The sequence below is a fragment of the Mytilus edulis genome, chromosome 13 (genome assembly GCF_963676685.1).
Source record: "Mytilus edulis chromosome 13, xbMytEdul2.2, whole genome shotgun sequence".
Taxonomy (NCBI): domain Eukaryota; kingdom Metazoa; phylum Mollusca; class Bivalvia; order Mytilida; family Mytilidae; genus Mytilus; species Mytilus edulis.
In genome coordinates, this window is record NC_092356.1 from 12,865,003 (window position 1) to 12,878,646 (window position 13,644).

A 13,644-nucleotide genomic window follows, 5' to 3' on the forward strand; every position below is an offset into this window, starting at 1 on the left:
TAGGATATCAGAGACCTTCATATGTACAGTAATCATAGAAATAGGGTATTAATTTTGTACAGTATTTTGGTGGGAATTCAGGATTTTACTATACCCAAGGTAAAACTTGTAAATATCACATGACATCATCATTGAACTCAACTCACCTGACTTTATCAGTAACTCACACCTTCAAATTTGATATGGATCAGATTTTGAAAACAAAACACAGAAGAAATTTGGTACCGATCATCAACCTTGTCCGTCAACATTTTTTTTTTCTTTTAATGACTTTTTTTTTTACCATATTTTGGACATATACTATTTATAGATAGAAAAAACTATGGATTATAAATAGAAAGAAAAAACTAGATTATAGAGAGAGAAAAATTTAAAAACTATATTATAGAAAGAGAAAAATTTAAAAACTATATTATAAAGAGATAGAATAAAAACTATATTATAGAGAGAGAAAAATTTGAAAAGAATTTAAAAAATTATCAGCAAGACAAGATCTGTTTTGTGGGAAAAAAAACAACTATGTAGAAGATGTAGAGACGAATGTACAACTGAAACGAATCAGTAAATCACTGAGATCAGAAAAGTTTCAAATTCCCAAGGTCTTAGAAATAAGATTTAGAAAGGTCAGAAGCTTATGGTTGCCATCTTACAATATCTTTTTCTTTTTGATAAACATGACTTGTTTTAATTTGGATTTTTTCTAAACTTTTTTGTAAAATGTAAAATAAAATAACACCTTTCCTGGAAACCTGGTAAATGAAACTTCTTGTTTAATCATCCCTCCATGTCTGGTACATCAATATTAAACCATTTTATTCACAAAGTATCAAGAACTAACCTGGGTGGGATAACTAACATGATACTTCCTAAATAGGTTGTCTGGAAGATGTGTGAATGAATGAATGAATGAACGAGATAATAATAGAGAGCAGAGAGACAGATATCTTAAGGGTATTGTGTACTGTTCTGTGGAGGGACGTTATTTAGGAATGTTTATAATTCTAGTAATTTTCAGAACAGTTTGGTGATTTCTGAGCTACGAAAAATTTACTATTTAAAGAAAAATTGGTTAATGTCAATTAAATTTAGAGTCAGATTAAATGTATAACTGTTCCAATAGATTTTAAAGTCAATATTAATGAATTTATTCAATTTTTGTTTTGTCTTTGGCTTTCATAATTCTTTTTTTTTTTTTTTAATTTTCATAACTTTTTTCTTCAGACCAGTTGTTTATAAAAATTTTACAACATTCAAACTTTTGTTTTTATTTTAGTATAGATGCTGTATTATGAACATCCTTCTGAAGGGCATGACTCTGACCTTGACATCCTTGATCAACCTTGAGGGTCTCCTCTTTGAATATGACCTTAAAAATCATTCCATAGTGCCATATCTATTTGCATAGACTTCATGGTAAATTAAAAAAAGAGGGAGTCTATAAAACCTGGTTAAGTCAAATGGTCCACTCCATTATGACAACCTGAACAAATTGAAAACCGGTGGTATTTGCCTTACTTGTTTCTTTTTATTGACATAATTGGTTAACATTACAATAATTACGACGGAGGAGCCAAAATTGGGTAAACATACAACACAACTGACTTAAAAATTCACACACTAAAAATTCACATACAAAAAAATTCACACACTAAAAATTCACACACAAAGACATTCACCAACAAAAACAGTTCTTGGAGTTGCAGTATATAGTAAAACAAAATGACATACACTGGTAAAAAAATAATTCCTACAGTTGGCGCAGTAGATACCTCTGCTTTATCTGACTGCATCAGACGTCCATACTCATTTTATTTTAGAACTCACAATTGTCCAGTGAAGGTTATAGTTGTAGAGGTGTTTAGATCTCTTGTAAGTACAAGTTTCAGTACTTATCTGTCACTTGTAATACCGAGAATAAATGTCACTACAACTGAGCTTTTCCTGCATACGATTGGTTTCCTCACATTACTTGGTATTTTATGCAAAAGTATACTTTTTTAATATTTTGGTCTGTAGTTTTTTCCCTGAAAGTTAAAAGTAACATTTCATTGAGATATTTTATTGGGACTGATTCAAACACAAAACATTGCAGATTTGTGATAAAAAAAATATTATTTCATGTTTATTATAATTAATATCAAAAGTAACCTGCAATATATTTAATTTTAATTTGAAGTAATGTGTTGGAAAGATGGTCTCTGATAATTTAATGGTGACAAACATTCTACTTTTACAAAAAAAAAAAAAAAAATACACTGTAATATCTATGCATAATAATTAATAGTTTTTTTTTCAGGTATTTTAATCCTTTCTTCAGTTTAATTTCAGAATGTTTCTGATAGACTGGATAGTGGTTGAGAAACACAGAACATCTTCCGGATTTTGATGAAATCGTGATGAAGTAATGGATACATTATTTTCATGGGAAGGCAGAATTAAATTATGTCGTGATGGAAGTAATGGATACATTATTTTCATGGGAAGGCGGAATTGAATTATGTCGTGATGGAAGTAATGGATACATTATTTTCATGGGAAGGCCGAATTGAATTATGTCGTGATGGAAGTAATGGATACATTATTTTCATGGGAAGGCCGAATTGAATTATGTCGTGATGGAAGTAATGGATACATTATTTTCATGGGAAGGCGGAATTGAATTATGTCGTGATGGAAGTAATGGATACATTATTTTCATGGGAAGGCCGAATTGAATTATGTCGTGATGGAAGTAATGGTCGATACATTATTTTTACGGGAATTTTCCTTTTAAATATTTTAAATAAAAACATCAAAATTTATTTAATTTTAACGATAAAAACAAAAGATTTTAGATTTCAAACAAAATTTAGCAATATTTTTTTTTCTTTATTAAATTTCAAACAAATCACTTAAATTTATTAAAGAAGCATTAAAATATATCCATGTAATTGTTGAGTAAAAATGCTTTTTTAAAGTAATTATCTTTTTCTGAATTGAAATAACTGTTAATTTTTTCCAAATTTGAATAAATAACCATTCCATTTCCTAAATTTAGATATCAAAGTTTAGCTCACAATAACTAAATTAGTTTGAAAATTTTAATGTTTCACTGAGATTTGGACTTCCAACAACTTGAATTTAACAATATTATAGTGTCTGATTGCAACATGAATACATTACTTACTTTTTTTTTTAAATTGTTTAAAAATTGAACACTAGCAAGTCAGTAGAACATTACCTATAAACTAGACATGAAACCCAATCACTATACCCCATCACTATACCTAATCACCAAAACCAATCACTATACCCCATCACTATACCCCATCACTATACCCAATCACCAAACCCAATCACTATACCCCATCACTATACTCAATCACCATACCCAATCACAATATGGATAGAATAAAAGGTAAAGGTTATACTGGCTTGCTGATGTTTTCTTCTTCGTTTTCTTTAATTATCCCCTCGACCCACATAGCAACAGCTTTATATATAGTTGACCTAAGACTGAGCTTTGGAGCAGCTTGGGTGGAATAGCCTTGGGCAACATCCAGGAACTGGAATTTAAGAGCTCTGAGGTCTTGGAGGAGAAGCTTAGGGGTCGGATGAAAGGGAGAGTGAGACTCCAGACACTTGTATTTAAGGGCAACAGGGTAGGGGATAATTAACCCAAAACAAGTCCAGGGACTTATTTTTAAGGGCATGGGGGTCGGGGAGGGTTATCCCATGGGGGTCCAGGAACTTGTTTTTAAGGGCTTGGGGGTCAGGGAGGGTTACCACATGGGAGTCCAGGCACTTGTTTTTATGGGATTAGGGGTCGGGGAGGATTACCCCATGGGAGTCCAGGATCTTGTTTTTAAGGGATGGGGATTGGGGAGGGTTAACCCATGGGAGTCCAAGGACTTGTTTTTAAGGGATCAGGGTCAGGGAGGGTTACCCCATGGGAGTCCATGCAGGGACTTGTTTTTAAGGGATAGGGGTCGGGAAGGGTTACCCCATGGAAGTCCAGGGATTTGTTTTTAAGGGATTGGGGGGTCTGGGAGTGTTACCCCATGGGAATCCAGGGACTTATTTTAAGGTTTTTTTGGTCAGGGAGGGTTACCCCATGGAAATCCAGGGACTTGTTTTAAGGGCTTTGGGTCGGGGAGGGTTACCCCATGGGAGTCAGTGACTTGTTTTTAATGGTTTTTGGGTCAGGGAGGATTACCCCATGGAAATCCAGGGACTTGTTTTTAAGGGCTTGGGGTAGGGGAGGATTAACCCATGAGAGTCCAGTCTATTTGAGGGCTTGGAGGTTGGGGAGGGCTACTCCATGGCCTAGTGTAATAGAGAGTTGCTGGGTAAGGAGGGGAAGTAAGTAATGTGTTGGTGTTGTAATTTCACACTGTTCTGATACTGTTTAGTTGCTTTAAAGTTTGAAGTACAAATAACCATGTACTTTTGGATGAAATGCATTATGAATTTCAAAATAATGAACACTTTCGTTTTTGAATTTAAATACATAACACTTTCTTTTCTAGATTTTAAAGAAATAACTTTCTTTTCTGAATTAAAATAAATAACACTTTCTTTTCTGGATTTTAAATAATTCCTTTTCTAGTTTTTAGATAAATAACCATTCCTTTTTTCTAAATTTAAATAAATAAACCTTCCTTTTTAAAAATTTAAATAAATAATCCTTCCTTTTTTAAAATATATAAATAAATAAACCTTACTTTTTATTAGATTTGAATAAATAACCATTTCTTTTTTTAAATTTGAATAAATAACAATTTCTTTTTCTTAATTTAAATAAATAAACCTTCTTTTTTCTAAATTTGAAATAATGACCCCTTTTTTTTTGTGTGCTGGTGGTGTTACCACGGGTTTGTGTATGCGTCTAGTGTGGTTGGGAGTCATAGACTCTCACACTGCCGCTGGATAGCTTATATTCATAGGTGAAAAGAAAGCTGAGTGTGTAAGTCTTTCCTTCCAGTACATAGCCTCTACACTAACAAGACTTCTACAGTGCCTCCCCGTGACAGCACATGGTAACTAGGATCTAGTGTCCTAGGCTTTACTGTAGAGGATCTCGGAGTAGCAAGGTCCCTAGAGATAAAGTGTGTAGGCTGATCGACATGCGGACATCCCTACACTCATCAACCTTGCCCCAGTTATGGGTTAAATAGCCCGCTGGATGATGGTCATCAGCCTTCAAAGGATGTCTAGGAGAAGAAAACTCTGATATGAAATTTTTGGTAGATTTGACTCTTCAGCCTTGGTCTGCAATTGATCTAAATGAAATAAAGCTTGAGTAAATATTCTCTGGTTCTTCAGGTTTGGGATTGAGAGATATGCCAACAACCTATCCCTGTAAAAAGGAAGAATGATTATATACTGATTAATCTCCTAGATGAGGAACATCACAACTGGGTCTGCATGAAGCTTAAACATTCGAAAAACAAGGTAAATATGCATAAGGTACATGTAGTAGATGTCTAGTCATTTCATTTCAGCAGCTATGATTTTGATGTACAAGTTCGCATTTTAGTGTAGAAAAGGGAGAAATTTCTAAGGGAGAAATCTGACACTAACCAGAAAACCAGATTGAGTAACTAACCCAATAAAATAGAGAATTTTAAAAACATTGGTGCTCCTGAAAGAAAAGCAAGGGTACAGTTCCTGTACCACAGGTCACAATTAACAGTTATGACCAAAATACATATTACATACATTATGTAAATACTTTACATTTAATATTATACATGTTATAAATGAAAATGCTGTATTTACTATACTAAAATAAAATTCAATGTATTGAAAACTCACCACACTATTCTCTCTCACTCTCTTTCTCTTTCTATATATCTTCCTCTCTCTCTTTCCGGTGTTCAAACTGCTCTTCTTGTATTTCTATTTAAAAAAAAAATTGCTTCCATTATTGAAAGATGTATTCATTAGATAATATCTATATGTTTATATATTATATATTGCAATAATATTTGTGTATCATCACATACATCTAAACAATTACATGTATATTCATAGCAATTTTATATTTACACCTGGCCCATTGGACCTATATGTCACTTTAGCAATAGTATATCTTATTTATCTGTATTAACTGCTATGATTAGATGTTGATAAAATTGACTAAATTTCATATACATGTATAAATATTGAAATAAGATGTGGTAATTAATTGTCAATGAGACAACTGACTCCACCAGAGACTAAAAGATATACAAGTTAACAACTATTGGTCAACATACGGCCTTCAATAAGTGTTTTTACTACCATCACAGTTAAGGATTCATTTTTTTTCCAGTTATCCTGGATATTTATTGAAGTAAAATCTAAGGAAAGTAGGACCTGGATGTAAAAAAATATCAACTTTAAGGTATGTATGTTGACGGTAACAAAATCCTTGTTTCAAGGTAACATTAAAGATAATGAACGGTTCTAGTTTATTGCTTCTATAATAATACAATACCTAATTACAGATATAGAAATATGAAGATGTCGTATGATTGCATTTTTAGAAAACTCTCCAAAAAACCAAATGACATATAAATTAACAGCTATAGGTCACAATTCTGCCTTCAAAAATGAGTAAAACCCATACCACATACATGTTACATTAGCTATAAATTGGCCAAAAATGAAAATTGTAAAAAAATTCAGTCGAGAAAACAAACTGCCTAATTCATGTCCAAAATAATGAACAAAACAAATATGTTACACAGCAACAAACATTAACCACTGAATAACAGGCACATACAGAGTGTGGCAGGGTTAAACTAGTTTGAAGGCATATTGTCCTTATCCATCAAATCTTTGGTTGAATGAAAATTTTTAATCCATGGTGCCTGAAAAAATTGACATGTTTATTTTAAACAAATCTGAAGCAAAATGTAAGTACAATGGTGGCATTTCATACTTAAGATGCCGTAAGATTTGATACAATTCTGAACTGCTTTATATGAAGAATTTCTTCAGTCTCGAGCTCTGTCTCCTGGTTACTCCATATATGGATACAATGTACATATCTTCTGACATCAACATTATATATAATTTTTTGTGAATTTTAGTTTACATGTTTTGAATGAAATTTTATTTTCTATTTGTAGACAAAGCGTGCTTGTTAATTTAAAAATCAACTGAAGCAGAAAAATGGATTCTGTTGATCTGAGGAACTTGGAAACACTTATTGACAAAAAAATATGTAGTAATACAATTATGTTTACTCTGAGAGATAGAAAGAGGGGGAGAGCCAGTTGTAAAGATTTATTCTTTTAAACCAGATATGTTGATTACTTTCGAATTTCATAGGCCTACAGTTCCCCCTAAATAGTCTTAATTAATACATGTACTAGGTGTTTTATGTAAGACTTTGATGTGACTTGTGAGAACAACCAGCTGCCATTGGTAAAAATTAATTTTTATGCCCTTTTAGTTGGGGGGGGGGCATATTGTTTTACTCCTGTTCTAACTTCCTACTGTCCTATTATGAGTAAATAAATGTAAATAAAATAGATGTGAAATGTTGACAATGAGACAACTCTTCATCCAAATCACTACAGATAATTCCAGATAACTACTCCTAGAGTTTAATGAGTTATCTCCCATATTTGAAGGTACTTTTGGTAACAGTATTTCGTGATAAGGCTGATGCAAATAGGAGACAACTCTTAATTTTTTTATAAAAAGATTTTAACTTGTTTTTGAATTTAACAAACTAAGCATAAGTTGTGAGAAGTGGAAACTAGCAGGCTGAGATTTAGGGTTAAGGGGTGGGAATACACTGCTTACAATGCTTATCTCTTCATATGAGCTAGTTTGTTCACTGCATGGAAGGCCTGCAATAAATAAGAATGTATTGGTTTACTTATAAGTGTTATATATTTTATGTTAGATATGCTATATCAGATGTAAATAAAGTAAGATGACAGTATTATTTAGAGCTCTCTGAATAAAATCAGCTTGTAAACATAAGTCTAGATAATGCATTAAGTGGTTTGGTCTGACATGGTGATTTCAAATTATATTTACGTCATCATCATCTCCAAAGTGTTTCCATTCTCAATTTTATCTGATATTAAACGCCCCTTCCTTACAATCATGACTTCATTTTTAAGTTTAATGAGTTTTCTCCCATATTTGTAGGTACTTTTGGTAATAGTATTTCATTATAAGGCTTATGCAAATAGGAGACAACTCTTTTTTTGTAGAAAAGATTTTTTTAACTTGTTTATGAATTTAATGGTAAATCTTGTGACTTTGTAAATTTTTTCTCAGCTTTAAAACAATATCTAACACCCTGCCCATGAAATTGAATGTTGCTCCTCGTGATTTTAGCCAGTGAATTCTTTTGCAATAGTTTAAAAGAAATGTCAAATAGTATTTCATAATGCATTTAAAAGAATGGTATATTTTATAGAATGCTAATATTGTTTTACTTGTATGTTTAGTAGTCACAAAAAAATGTTATATATTATTATTTGTTTTACTTTTTTCAAGTGGAATAGATTGTAAAGTTGAAATTTCTGTAACAATTAAACACCTAAGATTCTTCCATACAATATGTATGAGGGTTTTCTAAAGCAGGGTGTATGTTTTTTTTTCAATATTACCATATTCTTATATCTTAGGTAACAGTATTATACAAGGTGATTGCTACATTAATCATTTCTCATTTTAATAAATAACATTAATTTGAACTTTTTTTTGTTTCTTTAAAATGATATTTAGAACAGCTTTTTAAAAATAAGCTTGTTTCAGTTATTTTGAGTTTTCATCCCTGGCTGGGTCAGACCACACAAGACTAAAAGCTGGTATTTGCTATGTATCTGCTTGGTACACAACATTTAGTAGCAATACAAACTAAAGAGACTGGTTGGCTTGTAATAATATATCTGGGTATATTGATTCCTTCAGAATAATATTTTAGTGTATAGTGATTCTATAGATATAAGAAGATGTGGTATGAGTGTCAATGAGACAACTCTCCATCTGCTGAATTATGTTTTGGGGTATGGTGATTCCTGTCGGTTTTGAGGTTCACTTTAAATTCAATGGTAATCATTTCGAATTGTTTTTTTCACTTGTTTTTTTTTACATAGATCAGGCCATAATGGTTTCTGCATTTGAAATTGTATCATGTTTTGTTATATTGGCCCCTTTTAAAACTTGCTTGCAGTGACCTTTTAACACCTACATCATGAAATAAGTACCTACTAATTTGTACTACTAGTACATAGTAATAACACTGTCTGTCATCTGACTCTTGTGTAACCTCGGATCAAGAATACCGTGACCTGTTATGTTTTGTGCACAGTATACCTTTAAAATGAAGGTACATTATCATTAGACAATAATCAACATTTGATAGTTATTTCAAAGCTATATGGAGGTAATCTGACTAGCATTTGTATGACATAAATGTGTCATTTTTCATGCAAAGACTTGCAAGGCAAAAAGAAGAACCATATTGCATTAGATACCATAATCGTTTATTGGGAAAGACTGTACTTTGACATTTTCATAGCTTTCTTTTGGTTTTACTCTATTGTTGAGTTACTGTCGCATTGTATTAACCCAAACGGTGACATATTCTTGGATCCTTTTGAAAACCTTCCAGGAAACCAACTAAAACTGGACTACTGAGAACATAAGTACTTTAATAAAAAAAAAAATTTCACTTCTTACCACAGGAAACTTGGATGCAATGTTTTTATTTTAATTATTGTGGTAGGTTTTTTAGTAGTTATTTTATAAACATAACATATCAGTAATAGCATTGGATACTTGATTACATGTATGGGAAGTTAAGTCGCCATCTGTGTTGCGGGTTCACAGATACTATACCTTCCATTTAGGTATAGTAACGTCCCCACCATACATATCAAGTATCTGCTAATACTGATATGAACTGAGTGAGATAGATCACTCAGTTGGACCGTGACCAAGTCAACATGACCAAGTCTGTTGACTTGGTCAGACCAAGGGTCAGACAGCGACCGAGTCGTGGTCTAATCCTTTCCTTTGTACCATGCATGAACTGAGTGAGCCCGATCACTCAGTTTGATTTTAATTGGGGATGTTTTTAATTTTTATCCAAATTTTAATCGGGGATGTTTTAAATTTTTATCCATATTTTAATTGGGGATGTTTTTAACTTTTTATCCAAATTTTAATCGGGGATGTTTTAAATTTTTATCCATATTTTAATTGGGGATGTTTTTAACTTTTTATCCAAATTTTAATCGGGAATTTTTTTAATTTTTATCCATATTTTAATTGGGGATGTTTTTAATTTTATCCAAATTTTAATCGGGGATGTTTTAAATTTTTATCCATATTTTAATTGGGGATGTTTTGAACTTTTTATCCAAATTTTAATCGGGAATTATTTTAATTTTTATCCATATTTTAATTGGGGATGTTTTTAATTTTATCCAAATTTTAATCGGGGATGATTTAAATTTTTATCCATATTTTAATTGGGGATGTTTTTAATTTTTATCCAAATTTTAATCGGGGATGTTTTAAATTTTTATCCATATTTTAATTGGGGATGTTTTTAATTTTTATCCAAATTTTAATTGGGAATGTTTTAAATTTTTATCCATATTTTAATTGGGGATGTTTTTAATTTTTTATCCAAATTTTAATCGGGGATGTTTTAAATTTTTATCCATATTTTAATTGGGGATGTTTTTAACTTTTTATCCAAATTTTAATTGGGCATGTTTTAAATTTTTATCCATATTTTAATTGGGGATGTTTTTAACTTTTTATCCAAATTTTAATCGGGAATTTTTTTAATTTTTATCCATATTTTAATTGGGGATGTTTTTAATTTTATCCAAATTTTAATCGGGGATGTTTTAAATTTTTATCCATATTTTAATTGGGGATGTTTTTAATTTTTATCCAAATTTTAATTGGGAATGTTTTAAATTTTTATCCATATTTTAATTAGGGATGTTTTTAACTTTTTATCCAAATTTTAATCGGGGATGTTTTAAATTTTTATCCATATTTTAATTGGGGATGTTTTTAACTTTTTATCCAAATTTTAATCGGGAATTTTTAAAATTTTTATCCATATTTAAATTGGGGATGTTTTTAATTTTATCCAAATTTTAATCAGGGATGTTTTAAATTTTTATCCATATTATAATTGGGGATGTTTTTAATTTTTATCCAAATTTTAATCGGGGAATGTTTTTAATTTTTATCCATATTTTAATTGGGGATGTTTTTAATTTTTATCCAAATTTTAATTGGGAATGTTTTAAATTTTTATCCATATTTAATTGGGGATGTTTTTAACTTTTATCCAAATTTAATTGCGGAAGTTTTTATCTTTTGGGGATGTTTTTTAATTTTTATCCAAATTTTAATCGAGGATGTTTTAAATTTTTATCCATATTTTAATTGGGGATGTTTTTAACTTTTTATCCAAATTTAATTGCGAAAGTGTTCTTTTGGGGATGTTTTTAAAAGATAATTGGGGATTTTTTTAACTTTTTATCTAAATTTTAATTGGGGATGGGCTTTTTAATTTGTTAACTGGGTCAGGTTTTTTTTTATATTGGCTGTATAAGTCATGCTTTAGTCAAATCAGAGACTCTAAAATTGGTACTCCAAAAGGAAGAGACTGGTGGTCACTGCGGCCATTTGTTTCGGTGAACTAGCACCTTAAAGTCCAGATAACCCTCAGGCCAGCTGGCTAGTACATAAGCAGACAGGTACTTTTGTACCATTTGGCATTTTTTAAACTTTTGGCAATTTTTAATTTAGACTATTTTCTTTCATTTATTTTAAAATATTTTTTACACCTTTTGATTAAATATATATATTTTGGCTTCAAAATGGTTATCCAAGGATAATTTCTTTAATTAAAATTTACATCACACATTTTGGCTTATTGTAACTTTGGCTGTTACCTTAATTTTCAAAATAATGATAACCATTTAATATTGAAATAAAAACTACAACTCCAAATTGGCTCAATATTAAAAAAAATAATGTATATGTTGAAAAGTTTAGATCTTCTTTTCAGTATTGAAATTTTTCATTCTTCCATGCCTGGTACTTCATGATTAAAATCTTTTCATCAACTAACACTTTCATGGGGATATTTAACACACAGAGTAGGCTAATATAGGTGGTTAAGGTTGATATGGATGGAGGATGAGGGTAAATAATGAGTGGTATGTATGGATATATGTTCTATAGGGAGAAAAAGGAAAATTGAGTAGATGAGGGATTTATTGAGAGTTGTATGTAAAGTAGTTAGGGAGAAAAAATTTCTTTATAAGGGCTTGATGTACTGGTCTAATGGAAGTGCAGTTTTCTTTTTTCTCTTGTGTAGTTCTTATTTTCTTCAAAAATCTGGAGTAAACAATTTAACTTCTAAAAGTACTGCTGTCAAAAATTAATAAGTTAACAGCCTTTTTTGTTACTGATTATGTGCTGCTTATATATAAACATTGTAGCACTTCCCCATAGAAAATATCACTGGTATTCCAGTGGAAACCAGTGGTATACCATTGGAATCCAGTGGTATACCACTGGACAACACTGGAATGACTTATTCCAGTGGTATTCCAGTGGAGTTACCATTGAAATTCCAGTGGAAAGATGCATTCCACTGGAATTTTGAATAAATTATACCAGTGGAAAAAAAAATCAGTGGAATACCAGTGGGAAAAAAAATCAGTGGAATACCACTGGACCCCTGCGAGATGAAATTCATGAACTGATGATGAACCACCATGAACTGTTCATGAATGTTCATGAACAATGCATGACTGTTCATAATGAGTTCATTAAGTTTGTTCATGAATTTAGTTCATGAATAGTTCATAAAATGCAGTTCATGAATATTTTCTGAACTTTAATGAACTGTGAGTCAGTTCATAATGTTCATAAATTGTTCATAACACATGTTCATGAACATTTTATGAACTTTTAATGAATAAATGAATTCATTAAGTTCATAAATAAATTCATAAATTTGACTGTCATACAAGTTCTCATAAACATCTATACATTGTATTATGACATCACAATTAAAGTGCTTTTAGCATGACCTCCAGGTTATTCATTTACATATCTTGAGATCATTTTGAGACAAAATTCAGTTGAATAGCAAAAGTGTAAATACATGTACATGTTTGTTTATCAAAAAGCATTAAAAATATAAATATATAAAAAGAAGATGTGGTATGATTGCCAATGAGACAACTATCCACAAAAGACCAAAATGACACAAACATCAACAACTATAGGTCACCGTACGGCCTTCAACAATGAGCATTGAGCCCATACCGCATAGTCAGCTGTAAAAGGCCCCGATAAGACAATGTAAAACAATTCAAACGAGAAAACTAACGGCCTTATTTATGTGAAAAAATGAACGAAAAACAAATAACACATAAACAAACGACAACCACTGATATACTCACTTTTGCTGTGCTGCGACTCCCCAAAAGTTTAAAGAATTGAAACCAACTTTGGGACGTACATGTACATCTATACAGAGGGACAAGGGTAAAACGTATTGCCCCCTCCGCTATACACCTTATCGCTATTTGTCCGCCATTGCTGGAAATCACACAGGTTCCCGTAAAATTTTGACGTCATAAAACAAAACATCTGACGCAA

The 13,644-nt window shown here is 31.2% G+C and overlaps 1 long non-coding RNA gene across 1 annotated transcript; it reads left to right on the forward strand.

Annotated features, from left to right (window-relative positions):
- The first annotated feature begins 4,830 nt into the window (after positions 1 to 4,830).
- Positions 4,831 to 8,687, forward strand: LOC139500740 (uncharacterized). The gene is made up of 3 exons (XR_011658348.1): positions 4,831 to 5,433; positions 6,296 to 6,367; positions 7,098 to 8,687. It is a non-coding gene; the product is annotated as an uncharacterized lncRNA (long non-coding RNA).
- The last annotated feature ends 4,957 nt before the right edge of the window (positions 8,688 to 13,644 follow it).